This window comes from Aphelocoma coerulescens, chromosome 19 (assembly GCF_041296385.1).
Source record: "Aphelocoma coerulescens isolate FSJ_1873_10779 chromosome 19, UR_Acoe_1.0, whole genome shotgun sequence".
Classification (NCBI taxonomy): Eukaryota; Metazoa; Chordata; class Aves; order Passeriformes; family Corvidae; genus Aphelocoma; species Aphelocoma coerulescens.
Window position 1 is genome coordinate 4,021,364 of NC_091032.1, and position 23,879 is coordinate 4,045,242.

The 23,879-nt window shown below is 48.1% G+C and overlaps 1 protein-coding gene across 5 annotated transcripts in view; it reads left to right on the top strand.

The window, feature by feature from the left end:
• Window positions 1–23,879, top strand: part of CAMKK1 (calcium/calmodulin dependent protein kinase kinase 1) — a 94,841-nt gene that overhangs the window by 147 nt on the left and 70,815 nt on the right. Inside the window, exons 1-3 of one of the 5 annotated variants that reach the window (XM_069033282.1) lie at window positions 279–614; window positions 8,871–9,952; window positions 12,567–12,706. The exons of 1 other annotated variant lie outside the window; for it this stretch is intronic. The gene's annotated coding sequence lies outside the window, so the exon portion shown is untranslated. Of the gene's footprint in view, window positions 1–278; window positions 615–8,781; window positions 9,953–12,566; window positions 12,707–23,879 lie in introns of those variants that run through there. 3 more of the 5 variants (XM_069033280.1, XM_069033283.1, XM_069033281.1) reach the window with 3 other exon arrangements.

Consider the following 23,879-nt stretch of genomic DNA (forward strand, 5'->3'; position numbering starts at 1 on the left):
GGACAGCCTGTGGGGACAGTCCACGGACAGCGTCCCGGCGGCGGTGGAGGGGACGCGGGTGGGATCCGGGTGGTGGGCGCGGGTGGGATCCGGGATGCCGCCGCATCCCCCGAGCTGCGGGAGCCGGGGGTGCGCCCGGCAGCTGCAGCTCCGGAGGTGATGGTTTTACCGAGCTTAAAAATAAATGGGGGAAAAAAAAAAAATAAAATCCTTCTGAAAGGTGGGATTTTGAGCAGTTTGACCGTCATGCCAGCCGTCTCTCGCCCTTTTCTCTAGGGGTTAGAGAAGAAGGTAAGAAGTGCGGTGAGCTCCGTGCAGGTTTGTCACGGCTTCCTAACCCTCCTTGCTGCCCTTGGGATCAGCCTGAGCCCCTCAAAGTTTGTGTTTTCTCGTGGGTCGGTGCCTTGGCCTGAGCTGTCCGTGGCCCTGCCCTGGCCGTGTCTCAGAGCACGCACCTGGCAGCCAGGCTGGCGTGAGAGGGGGGCTTATCTTCCTCTCTGCTTACCTTGGCTCTGAGGGACAATAACCTGCAGCTCCCAAAGGCCTGTGTGCTGTGAACAAGAAAAACTGCTGATCCTGCAGAGATATCACTTTCTTCAGCGGCTCTGATGAAGGTAAAATTACCATTCTGTTGTAGTTGTAACTTAATGGAAAAGGTTTTGTTTAATAGGAAACTGTTGCTTTTCTGTTTACAGTAGTCTGAGATTCCACATTAAGCTTCCTTTCGTTCGTTAACTTCCTCCCTGTGAAGCATCTCTGGCAGCTTGAGTTTGTTCTGGAGTTTGACATGGGATGGCTTTGAAGTGTTCCTTTTGAAACTGGATAAGGCAAGCAGAGAGCCGCTATCTCAGTTGCTTGAAGAGAAAAACCAAAGCCAGCGTGCTGGGGCTGTGTTCCAACATGTCCTGTGCATGGCTGGCTGTGTGAGCCCTGTGCTTGGGCTGGGATGCCTGGTGTGAATGGGATTAAACTCCAGGCAGAGCAATAAATTTGCTTTCCTGGGCTTGCTCCCTTGGCTTTTGCCTGGAGAAGGTCAGATCTTAGCAACCAGGAGCATAAGCACCAGGCTCTTATCGTTCCAGCAAGGAGTTCAGGCATGTCATGGTTTGGTATGGTCTGAATCTGGGCTTTAGGTCACAGTAGGTGCCAGGCCACCAGGTCCCAACAGGTTTCTTTCCTTGAGGGAAGCTGTGTCCGCTGGCATGAAGTGCCTTCTGCCTGGAGCTGTCTCCAGCTATTTCTCCTTGGGTTTGGGATGGCTCTTGTGGGTTGGGGTGGGTTATGTGTGAGCACTCCCAGGACAGCTCAGAGAAGGTGGGCAGAGCTGCTCATCCAGGTGCTTCTGGAGCAAAGCTGCAAGGGGCTCTCACCTGTCCAGACATTGCCCCAAAGAGCAGTAAGCTTCCCCATCCCTCCACACAGCCAGAAGGTGCTGTACTTCTGCCATGGCTTTCAAAGCCTGTACTTGCTGCTCTGTGCTCTCTAATGAATGTGTTCATTAAGTCCTAAATGTCTTTTCTTGATATAATTAATTGTCCTTGCACTAGCTAGACTTTCAAGGTCAAAAGTTTTTTTTTGCTGGGAAGGGGTTGTGGGATTTCCCTTCCCTTATGGGCTCATGGGGGTGGCTGCAGTAGGAATGTCTTCAGCCTGCAGCAAAGGGGATGTCTGGAAGGATGGTGTTGCAGTGCTCTGTTTGCTGGAGCAAGAAGCACTATTTAGGCAGTGGTCACCACACAAACTTCTGTGGTTTAGACCTTGGCAGGGCATGAAGAGGTGGCAGTGTGCTGTGTCACTGTGCTTCAGCCAAGGCTCTGCTTGTGGAGTGCAGCATCTCTTTTTGCTGATATTTGTCCCCTGAAGTTACTGAAGGATGTACTAACCCTGTATTTGTGCCACTTTCTCATGAACTGTGGAAACAACAGTTCTGTTTGAAAGCCACATCTTCTGTTCAGTGTCAATGCTGACCTTAGAAGAGCTTTTATAGGGTCATTGCTACCTAGGGACAGGGAAAGGAGAAACTTCATTTGTAAGAGGCTTCAGGAAAAGGCTGAGGTTGGTGGATGGCTTCTAGCAGGGTGGTTTGGATCTCCAGAGGAGGTATCTGCCTGGCTGAGGGGCAGAGAGGATAAATCCAGGCACACCAAGCTAGTGGAGAAGGGATGTGTTGGTGAAGAGCTCGGTGTGAGGATTTTGTCAGTGCTGGAGCTGTGGAAGGCAGTTTGGTAGGATCTGAAATCAATATGTGCAATTAGCCTGCCTTGGGAAGATGCCTGGAGAGAGGATACCCTTTAGTGCCCTAAAGCACAGGTGGATGATGGGCAGGTGCAGTGTCGATGGGTACGTTCAGCTGCTCAAAACCCTGACAAATGCTGGGTGTAGGGGGAGGCAGGGTCTGCCTACCTGGGAGATCTCCCTTGGCTCCAGGGCCCTGTGGAGATGCTGAGTTAAGCAACACAAGTGGGTGAAAGGTGGGAGGGAAATGGTTTGTGTGAACTCAGCAGCAGAGCCCAGCTTTGGGCAGCTGTAGTAGGAGCTCACCTGAGTGGGAAGGAGGATGGGGAAGCAGGGCTTTTGGGTGGGTTTTTACCTCTAGCTTCTGCACAGCCTCTGGCAGATGCTTTCTGCTACTCAGCCCTGCCACTGCTGCAGCTTGGCAGGTGGAGAGGGAGGCTCAGGAAGCTGAGCCATCCGTTTGCTGAGAAGGAGCAAGGAAGCAAGGTACCCCTTCATCTTTGGGATGAAAGCAAGGCCTGAGCAATCAGTGTAAAAGCCAAGTACAGAGTTGGTATGAGATAAAATTTTATTGGCTTGTGTCTTAAACTGTAGCAAAGCAGACCCCTCTGAGAACAACCTTGTGAAAGTTCTTATTCTTAGGTGTTTGTCTTCATGGTTGCTCCTCTGATTTTCAGTTGTTTTGGGGGTTTTTTGGAGGGGGGGTTTGTTTGGTTGGTTTTTTGGGGTTTTTTTTGGGGGGGGGTGGGGTGGGATGTCACTTGCTTTAAGAAGCAAACATCCAACATGGAGGACGGTGACCCAGTCACCAAAAATATGTGGTTGAAAAAGGAATGTGTGTGGCTGGCTGTGGAAATGATTGAAGTGTGCAAAGCAATTGTTGACATAATGCAGTCATTGAGGCAGGTTTGAAGATTGGTTAGAGATGCCTGTGATGGATAAAGTATCAGGTACAGCCAGTGAATGAATGGTACCAAAAATGTCATGTGGTCAAGCATGTTGTTTTAATTGAGTGCTTAACCTTAGCATGGTTGGAGAAAAGTGACTGAAACCTTCTAAAGAGAACAGATCCTAATAACTGATAAATTGGAGAAGGATACTAATCTGAAAGATGATGGTGGGAAGGAGTGACAGTGATTTTCATCCATGTGTGGGAGGGTGGCTGCTGATCTGTGGTGGTGGGTGAGGTGTGAGTACATGTGTTCCAGCTCTTCAGAAACAGGGATGTTTCTCAGGCTTGTGTACTTGGCCACAGGTGGTGACTTTATGGATTGAGTCCTTAATCACAGAAAAACATTTTATAGACTTTGTCATTAATGCTGAGGTGCAGTCAACGATGGTAGAACTTGCAGTTCTAACTTGCTTAGGAATTTGCAGACTGCATTTTTTGGTCACTTTTTCTACTGGTTTAAGTTTTTAGAAAGATTTTCCCGTTCCATTGCAGTCTTCAGTTTTATTATATATTTTATATATTCATACCTATTTTATATATTGGATATTCAGTTTGTTTTATACTTTTGGCACAAGTGATATGGATAGAAACAGAGGGAGAAGCACAAATGTCATATCTGTCAAGTACCTGACACTGGAGAAATTTTGTTTGTTATTTTCAGGTGCTGGTGTCCCTGGATGGGGAAGTTCTCCTGAAAGCCAAAACCCTTTTGAGGACACAGCTTCTCGGTGGGCTGAGGCTGGCAGCTCAAAGGAAGGGCTGTCCCATGGCAGCTGGGAGCTTCGTATCCCACAAAGCTGCTGGTTTAGGGAGTGAACCTGGCTGAGTATGAACCCTTGTGTTTTATTTCTTGATGGCACCCAGTGCATGAGCTGAGTCATGCTTTGTGCATAAGGTGTGGTTTGTTGAGGACTTGTTTCTTTTGGGTTGCTGCCCTGGACAGGCATTATTTTTGGTGAGTACCGCTGAAATAGTTGCAGTTCTTTTTGCTAGAATCCGTGTGGGATTAATTTAGGCTGCTTGTGTCTGGGGTGATTTCAGTATTTCTGCAGAGTGGTGGCTGTGAAATGTTGTGATGAATTCTTCAGTATTGTTCAGAGAGCTGATGGTGAAGTTGTTAGCTAGTTAACAGTGACTGCTCTAATTATTCTGGTGTGAGTGTAAACAGCAAGGCTGTGATGTGCTGGAGCAGCACTTGAATATGTGTCTTTCTGGGATGCAGACATGCTCCTCCTTTTCCCTGTCCTGTGCTGTCTCTGCAGAGCAGCTGTGTGTGTGCTTTGGACAAGCAAGAAAGCCATGGAAGTCCAGCTTTCCTTTCTGCTGGTACTGGTGCTGAGTGGCAGCTGCATCCCTGAGGGCGGTGGAGCCAAATTCATAGCCTCTTTTTTTGCTGCCTTCTGCAATTCTCTGTCTCCAGTAGTTTCCACTCACTCACACCAGTATAAGTGAGGACTATGTCTGTCTTGGGGTGACAGTGTCCCATCCTTTTTAGAGCTGGTATGCAGAGCAGAGATGGGGCAGAGGGGTTTGTATTAAGAACAGAGCTCTGTGCCAGGGTGGAAGAGAACAGATCCCTGAAGGCTGCAGTTCCTGTGCAATATCCCATGAATATTTTAGGGGTGTGCTGATTGTTTTTCTCAGCCAAGTGACACTGTGATTTTGTGACCTTGTGAGGACAGAGCATTAATGACACATTTTGGATGTATGTTAAGTCTCTGTTGCCATGAGGAAACTTCAGGGCAAGACTGTCTGCACAGCTGTGCAGGTAACATTTTCTTCAACTTCAGAGGAAAAAAGTCTTAACTGGCATTCTCACTTTACAGAGATTCTGGTATGGCTGTTGAACTCTAAGCGTAGAAGCAAGTCCTACAGACCCATGAGGCTTTCAGCTGGAGAAGAAATTTGATATGTAGGATGTTAAATTAAGACAAGACTCATTCAATTGTTTCCTCTGACTACAGATTCCCTTGGTAAAGTGGAACTCCAGTTCATAGACCCAAAAACTGAGTTCTTAGCATGGGTGTTAAACTAGGGGCTCCATTATGGTGTGAAAAGGAGGAATAAAGTGCTGAGGAAACCCAGGCTAAATAACACCTTTTGAGGATGTGTTAGTGTTGTGTTTGTGACTGATTGGGACTGAGGTGAGAGTGTTAAAATCAGTAGTACCAAGAGGCATGAGATGATCCTACCCTGGTGACCTGGACTGCAGTGCCTGTGTGTGACAGTTCAGTGCTGTGCTGGAGCAGTGCTCCCAGTCAGGTGCTGCTGTTCTCCTCCTGGTGTTCCTCAGCTGTGCCTCTGCTGCAGAGATTGGTCACAATTTTGTCTTGCAGTCTTGTGAGTGCAGCAGAGCTCGCACCACCCACTCTGTAGTTTGTCTTGGTTTTGCTTTGCTTTTGTAGAGTGTATTTATTAACTCAAAGACTATTTTGCTGTCATAGGAGACTTTATCAGGGGTGTCTGTCTCTTCTTTTCCTCTCCCGCTCTAGGCAGTAGTTCAGATTTCCATTGTATAGAACAGAAGCGAGTCCTAAACCCCCAAAAAGAGCTGCTGAGGATGGATTTGCTGTACACAAATAACATGGGCACAGCCCTCTGAAGCCCACAGTTGGAGGCTGTCACATCCACAGTAGTTAAAGCTGAAGGAATTGGTTGGCAGTAGGAAAAAAAACCGAGCCAGCACAGCTTTGCAGAGTACTGTGTGCATGTGTGTACCTACCTGAGGCTGGCTGTAATTATCACAGCTCCCACGCTGTCCTGCTGTTGCATCCAGCTCTGTCAAAGTTACTCTCAACTACCTCCTGCCTTTGTGCTTCCTCACCATGGTACTGGCAACACGCAGGCATTGCCAGAGCTTTTCTGCTGCCCCTGGACCTCCTTGTGCTGGATGCAGCTGGTGCCCTTAGTCTGCTCTGCTGCTCTAATTCTCAGAGAGAATTTGGGATGTTCAAAGGGACTCTGCCTAGAAGAGGGTCTGTAGCTGTTGCTTCATGCTGGGTATCTGCTACCAGATCTTCCCTCTCCCTCATTCCAGCCCAGCCCATGGAGCCTTGACTGTTTTCAGACAAGAAGCTGGAAGATGTGTGAGCTGCCTCCTCATTAGGAGCCTGGCATGAATGTGATCTGGGGATGAGCCACAGCTCCATTGGGGAAGGAGGCTTCCTTCCTGCAATGTGTGAGAAGTGATTGATGGTAGCATGAAAGAAAAAGGATGGATTTTCCTCTCAATGAGTGGAGTGCTGCCTTGGAAAAATGTATTCTACTGCTTCAGAGCTTCCTCCCCTGTCTTTTGTCAGTGCTTACAGATCAGTGTGGAGAAACTGGGAGGGAAGGAGAGAGAACTGGGTTTGGATACTGGTGATATATAGAAGGTGGTAACCCTGTGCCAAAGAAATCAAGGTACTTGAAAGGCAGTAGGACCTGGTGCAGTGTTCCTATGACAAACTATTACAGTACACATGTGGAAGCCAACCAGCTAAATGAGTCAAGTCTTAATTTTGACACTTCCTAACACCTGGTTTTAGAAATGCTGTCTGGGTAGTGCTGTTCTGGGATATTATTTGTGCTGGAACCAAGGGTTTGGGCTTGCTTGCTGATGGTGTGCCTGCTTCAAGTGGCAGTATGAGGACAGGAAATTCATCTGCTGACCTCTCACTGATGAGGTGCTTTGATGCTGAAATCTGGATTGACCTTTCTGTAGCTGTCAGGCAGCTTGACTGACAAAGTTCAGTGATGTCTGAGGCGAGCAGGCATGGTGTAAAACAGACCTGAGATGAGTCTTTTAGCTCTTCTGTATCAGCACCTCATCCCCAGGCTGAGAGATGGGGCTGGAAAAGTGAAAGATGTCCAAGTGTAGATTGTTAGGCCAATCCTTGCTGAGTGCAGGGGGAACAGAAATGTGTTCTCTCAGGGCTGGGGTATGGGGTTACTGCATGAGCAGGGTGTGATTTGTTATAACAGGGAGAACAAGGTCCTCTGGCTCAGCTTGTCCTGTGGTACTGGGCATGAATTTTGGTGTTCTTAGCTGTTTTATTAATGTGCACTTCCAGGTTAGAGAGATCAGGCATCTCTTCCAGGGTGCTTCCACACTCTGATCAGGCTTCTGCTTTGTCCTTTCTCATGCAGTTTGATGTGAGCAGCGCTTGTAATTTGCCTTGAAGAATAGTGAAAAGGCATGCTTTATTCATAGCTATTGCTTGGAGTCCATTCCTTAATGCTAGGTAGATTGATTTAAGTCTGAATGCAGAATGGAACTGGTATTTTTGGTTAATTTTCGGAGTTTGCTGTTTCCAGGGAGCTGAAAAGTGTCTCTGCTCCACCTGAATGCCACTGGATCTGTCTTCCATGCAGAATGATTATCACAGATGCAAGAGGGCAATATGAGATTGTCCCACCTTTGGGAACTGGTTCTTCTGTGGCACATCCTCTCAGCCACCCAAAGGAATAAAAGAGCAAAACCAATACAGCTTTCCTTGTGCTCATCCAAACATCTGCTTGCTTGCCTCATTGTTTATGGTGTTAAGAGCATAAACTTCACAGCAGGGACCAGCATTTTCTCTGTGCAGCATCAGGCCCAGGTGATAGCAGTGTCTGAAGTGCCACAGTAATGGAAAATAAGCCTCCAGATCTGAATAAAAAAATGGCAGATGCTCTGGGGAGGCTCAGAGCATTTTGTTATCTAAAGAGAAGTCTTCTCTTTGACTCTAAAAGCAGCATGTTGCTGGGCTGCCTTTCATTCTGTGCCTGCCCAGTATCCTGGGGGAAGCCCCCTCCCCTCATCCCCAGGGCAATCCCTGGCCCTCACTGCCCTCCCTTGCTTGCTCCATGCTGTGGGTGCACCAGCCTCCTGCTGATGCCATGGCTGCAATGCCAAGGGATTTTCAAGGTTTTTCTGTGAGCTGGATAAAACCACCTGGATTCACTGAGGGTGTTTTGTGGTTACTGCTAAGTGCTGAGAGTCTCATTCCACTAAGGTCTTGTGGAGGAAATGAGACTCAGAGTCTTTAATATTCCATGCTCTTTAGGTATGAATAAATTTTTCCTTGCCCTGAAACCTTCTCCTGCTGTGAAATCCATTCCAATCTCTTTGTCTAAGACAATCAATCTCCTTCCTTTCCTCTCTCCTCCCATGCCCCAGCTTTTATTAACCTAGAAATGTGCTGACACTTCACCATCAAACTGGTTAGGGAGCTCTGCAGAGTATTTTTGCAAGTTGTCAGCATAGCTGCCTGAAAAAGAAGGGGAAGATGGCTCAGAGTTGCTCATCTTCTGGGGAATTTGGTCTTCCTAGCTGATGGCTTTCTTTAAAAGTGTCTGGCAGCCCCATCCATGTCCTCGTCTCTACCCATTCCCCTCAAAAGGAAGGGCATCATTGTGTTTTAGTACATTTATTTTGGCAATGCTCCCTCCTGTATCAAATCCCTGTCCCACCATGCACATGTACTGACTTGAGCCTCTCTGGAGCTGTCCCTTCCACTGTCATGTCCTGTGCAGTTCTTGTTCTACTTTCTTGGCGAGGAGCCCATGCCTCACGCTGAACCCCCTCCTGCTCCACTTCCCAGGAGGCTGAGCTATCCAACAGAGGAGTTGTTTAGTTCCTATGTGGAATTGCTGCAGTAACCTGAATTGGTGGCAGGTGTGGCTCCTCAGGGGCCTGAATGAAGTCCCTGTGTTTTCCCAGAGCAGGTCCAGCTGACTGCATTATTTGGGATGGACTGAGCTGAAGCTTATTTGGACCTGACAGTTGATACCTTGAAGCAAAGTCATCCCAGCCACTCCTTGTTTGCTGCCATTGAGAAACACCAGAAACATTTCCAGCAGCAACTTGGCTGTTCCAAAGTCCTTGACCTCCCCTGAACTGCTCTGTGGCCCTGGTATCTCCCAAGCTGAGCAGTGCTGGTAGTTGGACAGTTTGAGCCAAATAACATCAGCTCTCCTGATGTCTTCGAGCCTAACAGTACCTGGTTCTTCCTGCCCCATCCCCTGGCTAGACAGTCCTGTGGAGATTCACCAGAGCCAAAGGATTTGTGGGGATCTGCTGAGTAGCTCCTGGAGGCTAGCAGGAAGCCAAGAGCTGGAACACAGGCCAGTGAGCTGGAGGGGGGTGGGAAAGCCTGTCCAGAAGGGACTCTTAAGGTCCTCTGGGGTCACTGTTAAGTCTGAACAGCCACAGCATCACACAGTTGGGAACCTGACTGCAAAACATGGAGCCTTAAAGGACGTGACTGGGAAAGGAACAAAACACCCTCTGTCGTGCCCCTGGGCTCTATGGCCTTGGGAATCCACATCCTCCTTGCCTTGTTCCTGTGCACAGCTGGGACTGCTGGGAACACTGTGGGATGTCACTGGGACCAGCTGAAGCCAGTCAAGGACTAAGTGTGAACCAGCAAACTCTCAGAAGCAAAGGAGTTACTTTACTTTGGAAGCTGCAATGGGAACACCTCCTAGGCATTGGGGAGGGTGGTGCTGATGCTGATGAAAGCAGATTCCTGACATGAATACCAGATGGAATGCAGCTGCTGCTTCCTGTGAGAAGCTGGAAGCCTTTGGGTTCCCCACACCTCTCACAGGTGCTGGGAAGCAGCTGCTCCTTCCATAGTGCCAGGCAGGTCCTACATCCAGCTCTGCAGTGTGTTAAACCAAACATGCTCTGGTGATTGGGCTGGGCAGAGTCTCCTGTCAAATTATTTGTTCTGGCTACAATTTTGTCTGCTTGGAAACTTGTCATTTTCTAGCCTTTCAAGACCAGAGAGCATGGGAATTGTAAGTATTTAGACATATAAGAAGAATGATGTAATTAAAATCCTTAATTTTATTTTTCTTGTTTGAGTGTAATTCCTTTGATTTAAAGGGTGGTAGTAGCTAATTGGATTCTGGGCCAGACTTGCACAGGCAGCCAGGGGGAAGGGACTACAAATGAGTCTAGCCAGGAAATTGCACATTTAAATATAGTTCTTGGTAGGGTCAGCAAAACACCCAAGGGGCAAATTAAGAGTAAAATTTCTGCTGTAATGTGTTCATTTAGCTGCAGACATCATCTTAAGAAAAACAAGGAAGCTTGGGAGTGAGAGGAGCAAATTTCAGGGTAGATGTCCCATCTGCAGTGTTCTGCTGCAAGTCTCTCATAGGCAAGTGCATCCTTCTCCTGGCTCTGGGCTGTCTGGTACATTGGCTGATCCCAAGGAGAAACCACTGAAGGGATTTCGGGGTTTGTGGGTGTTAGTGGCTTCACTGGAGGATGGAAATCCATAGTTCACATAATGCTGTGGGGCTGCTACTGCTGTTACCAGCTTTGGCACAGATCACCTGGATCACACTGTTCATCAGGTGGAAGGGAGATGGGACCAGCCACCACCCATTGATTGTTTGGGTTAATGGAGGACAGCTTTCCCTGTGAGGCTGCTGCCTTCTTCCCAAATGGGTGGCTGGGATGGTGGATCCCATTCCCATGGGTACTGACCAGTTTCTCTGAACTGGCATTCAGGAGTGTGACTGGAGTCTGTGGCAGGAGGTGGATTCAGCCTGGAAGAAAAAGAATTCAGGGAATCGAAGCACTGGGTTTGTCCCTTTGGAAATCTGCAGCCTTGTGTTTTTCCTGTTGGGACCTGTGACCCTTTCACAGATGGACAAGGTCATTGTCCCTGCTGGGGACCTGTGTGAGGAGTAAGCAGTCAAAGCCCAGGATGCAGGACATGGAGCACATCTGGAGTAACCCCTGGCTGAAAGCCAGCACTGCTCTCAAGTTTGACTAACAACATGAATTTTTTAGCCCTGCTTATCTCTTGATTTAGGCATAGCTCAGCCCATGTGCAGCAGAGCTCACCTACTCCTTAGGTGAACACTTAGGGAACAGTCTGAGTTAGTCCTTGGCAAGTGTAATTTCCCCTTAAGGCTGAGGTAAAGAAATGTTGCTGGTGATGGGAGATACAGAAGAGCAGCTTGTTTTATGTTTCCAGGACCTCAGACCCAGCTCTTGGTGCTCCCTCTTTCATTTTGACTGTGTCCCCAGGGGAAGGCCAGTGCTCAGGGAGGGAGGCAGAGCTTGTCGGGACTGAAGCCTGATCCCACACCCCTCCCCTCTCTGAAGGACTGCAGACCTGTTCACTCGAGCTGATAAGATTCCACAAAAGCTGGGGATCATCCCACCTCTCCTGCAGTGTATCAGCTGGAGGGAGAGCTGCCTGGCCACTGGTCTGCAGGTGTGGCCACTTGCATTGTGCACCACTTGTTTTGTATATTCTAACTCAATTATTATTAATTATTTTCTCTTATTTTTCTATCCTATTAAACTGTTTTTATCTCAACTCACAAATTTTACATTCTTTTCCCCTCAGTTCTCTCCCCCATTCCTGGAGAGGGGTCTGTGAGCAAGCAGCTGTGTGGTGTTTACCTGCCTGCCAAGTTAAACTACTTTTAAGCTCTATTTTTAAAGCCTGCTTTGATTCTAAGCTCTTTGAGCCAAAGCTTGCCTTTCTTACAGCATTAAGCACAGTGGGGCAGTGAGCTCTCTATTAATTGATGCTGTTGCCAGGCTATTGAAAAGTTGTAATAACGTGGCCAAATTTTTAAGTGTGGTCTGGGCTTTCCGCCTGGATGTCAAAAAGGGAAAGCTAATTACAGTGTGAACCAGGGAGAACAGGCTGGCTGGAAGGAAATGTCATTAAGGTTCTCCTCAGGTGCCAGGTCAGTCCATGTCAAATCACAGCTGCCTCAAACTCTAACTTTCTTCCTCCTTCAGTTAAATTGCTACCAAGTGATTTCTTGCAAGTGTAACCACCTTTTATAACAAGAGAATGAAAACTGGCTCTTTTCTTTACATACAAACAATAGAGGCTGGGCTGGGACTGCAGAAGCAAATAGAGGAGGGCAGTTTCTTCCCTGGCCCTGTAGCACTGTACAGAGTGCCTGTGTTGGCTCCTGCTGACCCCAGGTTGTGGTCATGGGGCAGTGGGTGTGTGTGTGGTTTATCCTCTCTGACACCATGTGGAATTAGTGCTGGGTTGCCTGAACTCCCCTGTTTGCCTGGCAGGTGTGGCACAAATAGTGCTTCCTGCACAGGGTTTGTCATGCTGCGGAGCTCAATTCCCTGCAGTGTTGTGGAGACTGAAAGAATAGCTTCAAATTGGTTGTAGACTAATTCAGAGATGTTCTGTCAAGGCTCCCTGAGTGACTGCTTGAAGCCTGGAGGTGCTGTCAGGAGGCCAAATGCTAAACTTTTCCTCATTATCATAACTATTTTTAAGCTCTTAGTTTCTGCAGCAGCACTCCTCCCAACATCCACTGCTGGCCACTTAGAGACAGAAATCAGGGCAGGGTGGATACATGGCTTGACTCAGTATGGCTTTTCCTATAAATGATCTGCTGGCTTGTTTTCTAGAAGCTCTTGACCTACATCTCAAACTTGGTGCTGGTTCAGGAAGGAACAGCAGTCACAGTTCCATAACGCACATGTGGGGAGAGTTTCATCTCTTGCAGCTCCCTCTTGGCATGGAAGGTCTTCGTGTTAGCCAGGACCAGGTAGGACTAGAATCGTGTAAATCAGAGCTTTTTGTAAAAAAATAAATTTATTTAGTCTGTTTTCCTTCTGAAATGAGACCCTGTGTGAAAGACAAGCTGGATACCTGCTGTGCATCTCTGTCTGTCAGTCCCATCTCTCACTCTGCCATCCATCTGCTTCTGGAGCTTTTGTCCTCCTGTACTCAAGTGTCTTGCTGTGGTTTGGGCTGCAAGGATTTGTTACAAGTTTTCAAGGAAATAGATGTCCAGGTAGAGGGGGAAGATGTTATGGTAAGGGAAAAGTGAGGGGCTCCAGTCATTACTTCTGCTCATACCAGGACAAGGTGGCTTATGCTGCTTCTCTTCACCTTCTCTCACCTTGATGGCTCTCTCCTGCCATCATTCTGGTGCCGTTCGTTCCCTTTTCCTGCCCTTGATGCTTAGTCCTGGAGGATCCTTGTCCTGTGACCACTTCTGAGGCTGAGCAGGGACTGCTCTGATTCAGGGCTGGGCTGCTGGCCAAAATTTGGGTTATTTGGAGAAGCAATGGACAGTGATGGTGGGGTGTGTGAAGACCAAGCCTCAGAGCTACTGCGTGCTCTCTGTGGTGGAGCAGAGAGCTTGGGGACACCTTGGAGGTCGAGAATACAGGTAGGTTGCCTGATCACAAATTATACAGAAACCTGAATTCTAAGAGGGCTTAGAACCCTTCACTGCACTGCCAGCAGGGCTCACTCGGCTCACTCGCATGATGCCACATGGCCAAGCCATGGCTACACTAATTTAGTTGGTGTCACTTTTCATCCTCTAGGATGGTCCATCTGGGACTGCAGTCCTGAGGCTTTCTGAGACTGTTTTTCCCTTTAAAAGTTCACATGGGAGCTCCCACAGGACACAGAATTTGTAGTGCTCTCTTTAACACTTCATCATCCTCCTGCAGTGTTGAACCCTCTTGCACAGAGGGAGGAAGCTGCTGTGTTTTGAGGTCAGGGTGAACCAAAGAGTGCCAGATGAAGGCATAAATTTATCTCCATGTCTTAGATCACAAACCATTGAAGCAGTTGGTGGGATGTTTGCATGTTGGTAAGGAGTGGGCAAATGCAGTCTGACTCGAGTGCTGGCTAATAAAGAGTCTAGTACAGAAAATAAGATCCTCAGAGGAGATTTAATAACTGGGGAGAATAATTGTAAAGTACTTCAGAATATTAACCAATGGCTGAATGCATCTAATTAGCTTAATGAAGCTGGGTGGTTGGGTTCTTTTTTAATCAAACAGATGGGCAAAACATTATGCACAAAAAATGAGATCTGAATACAATTAACACATTTAATTAACAAATAAAAGAGAAAGGGTTTGTTTTTCAACTTGAGAAGTGAGACCTTCTACTGCACCAAATACTCAAAAAGAGCCTCAAATGTCATGGTGTCTTGAAAGTCTTAGATAGTTACAGTTATTATTTTCAATGACTTGGGTGTTTGAGATGGGGGTCAGCCTGGGGCTGGCTGCACCTGCAGGCAGGTGAGCGGGTGCTGGAGGCAGCGATGCATCACCAGCCCCACAGTGCTGCAGAGCCACAGAGCAATCCCTGGCTGCTGGTGTGGGCTGTCCCCAAGGGCAGGCTCAGAAGCAATAACACTGCTTAACCCTCTGCTCCAAAACCTTTTCCCTGCATGTCGGTGATCACCTCTGTTCTGCAGAAGGAGAAAGCCAGGACTCCCGAGTTAAGCAGGGTGTGAGGTCAGTGTCGAACGTATGGTGCTGGTCATGGTGTCCTCAGTGTTTGGGAGAGCTGTGGAGCATTTCCCTGCTGGCCTGTGCTTGTGCCATCGTGTGTGCAGTTGCTGCAGCCACCCACCTGTGATGCTGCTGGCCCCAGTCAGGGATATTGATTCCCACTGCTGGTTTCACTGGCCTTGCTGCAGCTCCCATCCCTGCTGGTGCCCAGTACAGACACAACTCCTCTGTTGTCTGTCTGGCCAGTTTTACTGGGCCACGGAGACCTGGTGCAAATCAATGCCTTCCCTCTCTGGACAGGAGACTCCTCTCCATACAAGCCTTGAGTGCTTATGTAAGTGTGAAACACAGAGCTGTATTATCAGTCTTGCTAAGGCTGGGAGTGTTTGCTCCAGCCTAATAAGCTGAACAAGCCATTTTGATATTAAGCCTATAATAATAACACCTTGTAGCTAAAGAGTGTATTTTTCCCTATTGGTGGATTACTCAGCCCTTTTCTTTTGAGGCGGTGTTTAACAAAAGCAGAGACTTTCCCAGACTATGTTTAATTAAACACAGCTCGGAGATCTCTTAATTTCAGTGCTGTGATGATGTTGCTCTGCAGTCTCATCTCCAGGGCAGTTGGAAATGGAACTTGTGCTCTGCCAGTGCATGGGCTGGGCAGGTCACTGTCCCCTTCCCAGATGTACCTGCCCAGATGTGCCCAGTGGTGTGGGAATCACATTTGTACAGACCCACAGGCTCCAGCTGCTTTTGAAGCTGAGCAGGGGCTTGGTCTGAGCTGTGTGGCCCATGCAAGTGGCAACTCAGCCAACATGCTTTACACTACAACTAAGATTTGTGGTCCTAATTTCTACTTGCTTCCTTTCTTGGTTGCTGATGTAGCTATGGGAGTATTTTGAGTGCAATGGCCTGGTTATCAACAATTACATACAAAGTGAAAGCTTTAATTTGAAGGCTCCTCATTTCTGCCTTAGGAGGTATCTCTGAGCAGATGGTGATATGCTCTGGTTTTGCTTATTCTTGCAGATTATTTGCCAGATAATTTTTCTGACTAATCCTTTGGCCCATAGACTGTTTATAAACCTGGAATCAGGTTTCGGGTAAAAACACTTGTGTTTGCAAATTTTAAAATCTGTTCCTGTGCTGGCTTGCTGATGTCACTGCGAGCGGGAGACTGTTCTCTGAGTGGCAAATGCCCTCTGCACCACGGGATGAGGCAGCTCCTAAAGCAGAACCTCCTTCCCAGTGACAGGATGGGAAGAAAAATGTTTGTGCCTCATTTGGGGCTTATTTTATTTAAAGCATGATATGGCTGAAGTGCTAACCCCAGCATCAGTACTATCATACTGAGCTCCCCTGAGGTCACATTGCTGTTTCAGGTGGTGTGGTAAGGAGGCACTTCTGCTGCCACGGAGTTTGTGTCTTGTGCAGGTGATGCTGCATAACCTGTGCTGAGCAGAAGTTGGGGGATTTGCCTGTATATGGCTGAGCAGGACTGTATATGGACTGGTAGCAGTACTGGTGGGGGCTCTGCAGCCACTGGCACAGCTCCCCCTGAAAAGTGCTGAAAGGCTGTGGTGATATTATTGTTGGTGTTATTATTATTACTGTTATTATTACTATCACTATTATCATTGTTGTTGTTATTGTTTCCCCCTCATCTCTTACCACCTCTATCTTTTAAAAAAATCAGTCCCTTGGATGTCTCTGGAGAGCTGGCAGTGGTAACTGCCTGACTGATTTATTCTGGTGTTTTAACATTTACTGGATTTACATAACAGCCAAACAATCTGTTTCAGGAGTTTAATATAAACCCAGCTCTAGTGAGTCACATCCATGCTAGCAGTAATGCAAAGAGAGGCAGCTGGGGGAGTGAGGGGGTGACTTTTTCTGGGTTTCTGCATGGGAATATCTGGCTGCCTGAAATATCTCTGACACCTCATAGCTGAGTGATGCTGCCAGTTCTCCTCTGCCATCAGGGATTTGTTCTCAAACTTTGAAAGAGCAGTGGGTGCATCACATCAGTGCTTCCATTGCAGCTCCCAGCTGAGTCTGGGGGCTTTTCCAGAGCTCCCCAGGCACTGCTGTGTGTCCCTGGTACTGCACAGCCCCAATGTGTGTAAAATACCTTTACACATATGTGCATTCTTGAAGGAGGGAGTGTAGCTATGGGAGCAGCAAGATGAAGCCTGTAGAGATTTGCTGTTTGCCTTTGGAATTCAAAACCACGCAGCTTTTGTTTGTGCCAGACTTTGTGGGCCTGGTCCCCCAGACATGCAGATGAGAACAGCAGCAAGGGGGGTGTGGATGTGTGCCAGCATTTCCACCTGGGGTCTGGTGACCCATGTGCAGGTTCTGGGGACAGAGTTTGAGCCCAGCCAGGTGAGAGCTGGCCCTGTGCCCCTGGGCAGTCACAGCAAAATGTTGGAGCTGTTGGGGACTCCCTACCCGGGCAGAGCCAGGTGAGCAGGGCTTGTTCCTTGGGGGGACAGCAGGAGAGAGAGCCATCAGGAGAATTAACAGCAGGGGTTTCCCAAAGCAGGGTGTGTAACCTGTTGCCTCAGGTCCTGTCCAGGCAGTGTAACTTTGGGATTCCCTCAGTTCTCTCCTACAGTTGTATAAATGCAGCAAATCTCTGGAGCAGGTCTGCCATGGGCAGCCTGTCCCTTCCTGCTCCAGAGGCTCTGTCACCTCTGTACTGGTGGGATTGTAATGTGGCCAAGGAAAGTGGGTCTCCAACTTGAGTTGTCACTTTTGAAAATCCCAAGCAAGATCCAGCAGGGTTGGAACAGCCTGGTTTGTGTTGCTGCCTGTGATCGAGGTCAGCTGCTCAGCTAAGCAAGCGCTTCTCTTGCTGCAGCTTATTTGAATTCTTGTCTTCAGAATGGAAAATAAATGCTGGCTGATGAGATCTATTACAGCACTAATTTTAGAGCATGCCAAACAGTAGGAAATTGTTTTCAATCTTCACTCTCATTTCTCCTTTATTTCACCCTTCCATTTGTGAAAATTGCCTTTGTCATTCTTCTAAGTGCCCAGTGATGTCCCGCTCACTGATATCTTCAGGCATTCTCCTTCCAGCCCTGTTTTCTGATATTTCTTTGTTCAGCCACTTGACATTGCTGTTAGAAGAGCTCTTTCCAGGGCACAGGCAGCAGAGCAGTGTTGGCACGATGCAGGCACTGAGTGCTCAGGCAGCTGGTGCGAGATGCCAGCAGAGCCCCCTGCGAGCTGGGGGAGCAGGGAAGGCAGCACCACAGTGGAATTTCTTATCCTGGAGTGCCCAGGGCTTTGTAAGTCTTTCCAGCCCCACCCCAGCCTGCTTTCTCGATGAGCAAGAGGGAAAATATTAATTTCCCTCTGGTCTGCTGAAGAGTTTAGGAAGCAGTCCCAAAGCTTCAGTGTTTGTCCTTGGCACTAATGAAAACCTGAGCCATTGCTCAAGAGGTTGGAGCAGGCAGCAAGTTAGGAATCAAAATGCTTGATCAATGCTGGAAGGAACAGCGGTGCACAAAGTCAAGATTTTTAGGACGTAATAATTTAGGTGGAAAGTCTCACTGGTTTGAGAAGAGCCTGGATGCCTAACTGGTGGTCTGCTCTGGAGCCTTCAGGGTGACTGCAGACACTAGTCCCTCCCTTAGCCCTGCTCCTGGCTCACAGTGCTTAGCAGAACCTGCCTGAGCTCCAGATTAAAGCTGGTGGCACTAATCCAGTGGTTTCACCCTGCGGACTTTTCCGAGGCTCTCTGGGATACATTTCATGGGTTTGGCAACCACGTGTCCCTGACAGCAGCTGCTGTGGCCATCAGCTCAGAGACTTGGTGCCTGCCCTGGAGGGCTTTGAAAATCCTCTCTCTCCTGCCCCCGGCTCCCTCATCCCTCCTGCCCCCTCACCTTCCTCTCATCCCTTGGCTGGCAGCCGACAGTGGCCTTATCCCTCAAAAAGAGCTGTCTCTTGCCCTGGCTTCTTGTGCTGGAGAGGGGTAAAAAACTCCCTACTCCTACCAATTTCCATTCCATGCCTTTCCTGGGTGCACTCCAAGCCCTGTGGCTGCTTGAGGTGTCAGTCCCCAGGAATTCAGCTGGCAAATGTCTTCATAGTTTGTCTTTGTGAACATGGCTGAGATAAACCCTTTACTGAACTAAATATGGTAACAGCTAATCCCTTGGAGACACTCACCTGGGCCCTGCACGGAGAAAAGAGGCTTTGCTGCTCTGATTAACAGCACTGGCAAGAACATTAACTCATGGTTCTTTTTGGAAATGAAAAGCACCTCTCCAGGGGAGTTGAAGGGATTAGGTACCAGCTGGAATATTAAGGTAGGTTTTTTGCAACTTTCTGATAAATTTGTACCTTAAAAGCCTGGTCAGCCTTGGTGGGATGGGTGATTATGGCCAAGTGTCCCTTGGCTGTGGTGGAGAGGAGACTGAGGCCAGTGTGGGACCCAGGAGCTTCCCTGGGAGGACAGTGGTGGTGACAGCTCTTGGTCCTGACTGCCCATGCTGGGGTGTCTTCAGGGCTCTGGGGCTCACTGTCAAATATTAAAACTGTCAGACGGGCCAGCCCTCCACAAAGGGCTGAAGCTCATTTAAACCTTGCTAAGAGCTAAATGATACTGACCTTTTCCAGCCACTTAAAGCAAATGCTGAAGGCTGTGGAGAGCATTCCAGCTGTTTTGACAGCTCCAGTTTCCTTTTTTGGGGGAGATCTGCACTGATCTCTTTATTCTTATTTTTTAACACAACACTTCATTTCAAAAACTTGAACTAGAAATTCCATCTACATTAAAAGCAAAGCTCCTGCACTTCAGCAAAAGTTGCTTGGACTGTGTTTTTGAGGTCAGGATTTTCTCTTGGTGCTGGTTTCCATGAAGGGTGCATGGGCCAGCTCTGCCTGGCAGGAGTGTGGCCTGACCGGTGAGCATCACATGTGACACTTGCTGAAGAGAGCTGTAGACCGGCAGCCCAACTGACTGAATGGATTAAAACAGGTGTATAAACTTTATCTGTAAAGTAAGGTAAGACTGAGAAAAGTTTAAACACTTGCATTAAATATATTTTGTTCAGAGCAAATTTGAATGCTCAAGCTACTTCCAAAATTCTGTTACCTTCCAACTTGTGTTTCTCCTACAGAATTTTCTATTTTAAGTAAGTAGCACAGAGTTAGCTCAGAAGGGAAAAGATACAAGTGTCACTGTTTAAAGTGTGCTTTATTGGTTAGATATTTATGGGAGATACTCAGGAAATGAGTAAACACTTGAAAGTATATGTATTATTTATTATTGTAGCTGATTAATTACCACTTGAAACCTTTTGGTTGGTGTTATGGCTCTCTACAGTCTTCACCAAGCAATAGTTCAGCAGAGCCTAACATGGCATTTGTCCCAGTTAAACCCTGCAGGAGATGCAAGTGCTGCAGTTGGTTTCTGGACAATGGGAGTTTGAGCAGTGGAAGGTGACAGTGTGGCACTTGGTGCAAGCACCAGGGGAAGTGAGAGAGATCTGCCAGTGGACAGGACCTGGGAGGTGCTTAGTGATGGCTCAGTTCTCCCAGCCCCAGCAAAAGAATTTGCTGGCCCCAGTTTGTGGTGAAGCAGCAAGGTGGGGTTAACGTGTCTGACTCTGTCTGATGAAGTGATGACAGTCAGGAGTTTAAACTTGGCTCCCAAGCATTGGGCTGCCAGCAGGGCCTTCTGGAATGCTTGTTCACTGCTTCTACAGCAGTGATTTCTCCTCCAGGCTGGAATAGAGAAGTGCATGAAAAAAAAAGTGGCTCTTACCTGTCCGAGCCATGCAACTGCTTCTGAATCCACAGGCTCTCAGGGCACACTGCAGCAACCTGCTGGCTCCACGTGCTCCTTGGACCCGCTGTTAGATGTTGCTGTATGTGAGACCATGCACCAACATCTCTATTCCTGCCCAGGTTCCTGAGCTATGCCTGGAAAACCTCTTCAATTCATGTGAAGCCCAGCTGTGAGCAAAGCACACATCCCATCCACCAGTGCTTCCTGAAGCAATACATGTCCTTAAGCATTCGCTTAGCTTTAACAAGACTTAAGCATATGAAGCATGTGTTGAGATACTTACTTAGTTCTAATCTGCACATCTTGAAGAACAATACGATAAAATCACAGTGGAAGGGGTGGCAGGACTCCCTCTGCCTTCAGCAAAGTAGATGTCATGCTCAGTTGCAATGGGAGGAATCCCCTGTCCCTTGCTGTCACTGTTGAAACTGGAGGCCCTTGCCTCTGGCACTGGCCATCCCTGCAGGAATATGCTCATTTAAGCCTTCTACAAACAAAAGTTTGCAGAATGCTGCAATCAGAAAAGTTCCTCCATCAAATGACTCCTCTGTGGGAGAGGAGTGAGTGGGCCTGGAGAGGAATGGAAGAGTCATAAGAGAGATGTATGAAAATGCTTTTTATGGAATGAATAATTTTTGGTCTGGAGGCAGCAGCGTTGTATTTAATTCTAATTTGGGGATTTTTGGGGAGCGTGTGATTGACGCCCAACGAGGGGTGCAGGATGCTGTTCCTCAGCAGGCTGTCATTCCCCTGCTCCATTTACCTGTCAGCTCTCCTGCGGAGACTTCTCACTCTGCATGCCATTAACCCATTTCCCACAGGACGTCCCTGCAGCCTCTCCCAGGAGCCAGTGGCACACGAGGGGCCCATCCAGTTCTGGAGTTGTGCTGGGGCTCGTTTCTCTTGGCTGTACCTTTGGGGCACTGGTGAGGAGGAGCCTTCCTGCCCTTAGTCCATCTGTGGCTGTGCCTGGCCTCCCCAGCCCTGAGCTGGATGATGCTCCGTCTGCTCCAGGCTCGCTCCTGCCAACACAATGTCCTTTTCCTTACTTTGCACGTGGCCATCCCTGGTTCCCCCCTGTCCCTGACATGGCTTCATCTCCCTGGGTAAGGACTGGCTCTTGCTGTACCTGGGTTGGGGCCCTGCCCTGCAGCAGCATGGGGGCCCTGCACAGCATCACACCCAGGCTCTGCTGGATCAGGAAAGGTGTTGCTGGCACTGAGGCTCTGTTTTCTCCCATACTGGTAGTCCTACCCTTATAAAAAGGGCCATTAAGAGTTTTGTTTTACTGCAGTGTAAACTTCAGCCAACTCCTTCCTCTTGTCCTGTCCCCTTAATTAAGAGTGTGTATGCTAAATGCTGTGAGCTTGAGCAGAGTCTCATTGCAAAGTAAACAGGACCGTGGGACTTAGGTGGGTCTTTTGTTACTGCTGTACAGGGCTTATGCTAATAACAGCTGCAGAGACTGAACCCAATCCCTCATGAGCTTTCCAAGAGTCTGATTAATCTGTTTACCAATGGATCTGGGTTTTTGTTTTGATCTTTTTCATAGGAGTTAAATATTTGTCCCTTTCAGAGTAGCTGTGGATCATATAAGCACAGCAGTATTGTTTTCCTAATTGGCTTCAGGTTTATCTCTATCTATTATGTTTAAGGGCTTACAAGATGCACCCGTCACCATGGCATCAAAATGCTTCCTATGCCAAAAATACTTGATAAAAACATACCTATATGTGTGCACACACTTTTTTTGGTCTGTTGGGAAGTGCAAAGACATTCTGATGGAAGATCATGTTTTTGCATGATTGCGTTCTCCAAATAGTCAACTTTGCAAATTGTGCTCTTCTGCTCATGCTGGCTCTGGTCCATGTGCCATTGGAGAGAGATGTCTTTCCAATGAGCTTTGGGCCAGCCCTTGTACAAGCAGAATTTTGCATTTATATTGTTGATGGTTCATACTGGGTGATGGCACTGGTGCTGTACAAGGACAGGGTCAGTGACAGACTCAAACTTACTGTCTAAAAGTCAAGATATAGCAAAGGGAGGAGAGAAGGGTGGGGAAGAGCACAAATCTTTAGCCAGACTAGTCTCCCCCATGGCAGACCACAAATGCTCGGGCCTGCTCTGACTTTCTGAAAAATACAGCAGCAGTATGGGGAAACAGAACATTTCAAGTGAAGATGCAGATGTTGAAGGTAACAGGATTTAAAGACTGCGTGGCACAAAATACAAGAAGTGTTCCAGTATTTTTAGCAGAAGCTTCTTCCTCTCTTGATTCTACCTTTACTTGAACGCACTCAGTGATTGCTTTTCATGTGTGAATGCTTGTAAAAATGGAGCTCCCTAAACAGAGGTGAAATGTTTATATGAGTTACTGACTTCAGAGAGCTCTGGTTGTTTAAAACAGAGTGGCAGTGAAGTTGCCTTGGCTGCAGTCAGTGCTCCTCCATGGAGCAGAGCCAGTGCCAGCAGTGGGACAGGATGGTGGTGGCTGCACACAGATCTACCCTTTGGGAGCTTTCTCATTTTTAACTTCACTAATGTGCTTATGGTGGGGTGGGAAGGAGCCTTCCCAGGGGCTGAGAAATCTGTGTGAAGTGTGTAACCTCTCTGGGATTTGTGCCAAGTGAAACCTTTAGCCTGAAATGCGGGGCTTTTAATTGATGGTCTTTATCAAGTGTTTTACCCTGGGTGTTTTCCTGCTGCTTCTTTGCTTCCCTCTGAATTGAGTGGCCAGGAAAGAGCTGTGGCATTGTGTTGCTGGTTACCTCGGGGACAGTCCTGCCTTGTCCATGGGCTGGATGCAAGCAGCTGAGGAAGGGTTTGCAGAGGTGAGACTGTCCTTAGGCCTCTGTAGAGAACTCCCAGAAAAAGGAAAACAGTAAGCTCCTTTGTACCTGCCTCTCTTTTTCCCCAAGGTACAGCTATTTGTCTGCTCAGAGGATCTGTCTGTCCTTGAATGCCTTTTCCACCAGTGCCAGAGGCATAAGTTCAAAGTGCCATGGCACCATGCTGGTCTGCAGTCCTCCAGCAGCCAGCAAGCAATGCCCAGGGGAGCTGGAGGAGGCCAGTGAAGTCTTGCTGCCCCTTCAAGTGCTTGGGAGAGTGGCTGGACAGAGGCAGACACATGGAGCAGTTATCCCAGCAGGGAGCAGACAGATCTCATGATGCTATAAGCACAGCAGAAGAGCTGGTAATTTTATTTTGAAGGATGCCTTTAGCGTGAGAGAGAGGGGGATGCATTTGCCTCAGTGTGAACTGGATTTGTGCTGGAGCTGCTTCTCAAAGGCTGTCGGGTTTTCCTCCCTCCTGGAGACTTTGTTGGTGCATCTGATCCGACAGCCATGGAGAGCAGTGCATGAGGATGTGCTGGTGGGATCGCAGCTCTTCCCTTTATCCTGTGTGCACAAATGTCAGGGAAGGTGTGTGTGAGTGCATGTGCCATCCTGGGAGCAGCTGGGCTGTGGTCACAGCTGAGCTGTCAGTCTGAGGACCTCCATCCAAACCCTCTGGGGGTGGATGTCAACCCACCTACAACTTCAGAGGTGTTTGCTGTAATGGTGCTGAAAACCAGCTTATCCTGTGTCAGTCTTGTACCTGCACCTGCAGGCAGCTCTAAGGAGCCTTTGTGGAGGTTTTCAGCCTTTTCATCC